The sequence below is a fragment of the Sycon ciliatum genome, chromosome 3, assembly GCF_964019385.1.
Source record: "Sycon ciliatum chromosome 3, ocSycCili1.1, whole genome shotgun sequence".
NCBI lineage: Eukaryota > Metazoa > Porifera > Calcarea > Leucosolenida > Sycettidae > Sycon > Sycon ciliatum.
The window spans coordinates 22,251,293-22,251,708 of record NC_088645.1 but is presented as its reverse complement, the minus strand read 5'-3'; positions in this window follow the sequence as shown (position 1 = coordinate 22,251,708).

Genomic DNA, 416 nt, shown 5'->3' with positions numbered 1-416 from the left:
ACTGAATTTGTTACATAATGAAAAAGGTTACAATAGCCAGAGTTCCCAGATTGCCTAGAGTGCTCAACACCACAAGGATGGAGCATTACCACTAAGGCCCACAAAATCTAAAATCCTGCCAATGTTACAATACATTCACACAGCTACTGCAGAATGCAACATACTAGTTGATATCCAGCCCTGCCCTAGCTCCCCGCGCTTCTCTTACTTTTCAGTTCCCCTTTCATTCTTTTTCTTTCTCCCCTCTAGCTCTATCACCGCCATGGCTGGCTATCGCCCACATCACCATTCCATTGGCTAGTGCCACGTGATTGTGAATAAATAAATAATTATAGGTTAGTGCATGGCAGGGAGGGCCTTATGGCTTGTTAGTGCCCGACAGGTTAGCCTGAGGGCCGTAGGCCCGAGGGCTACCC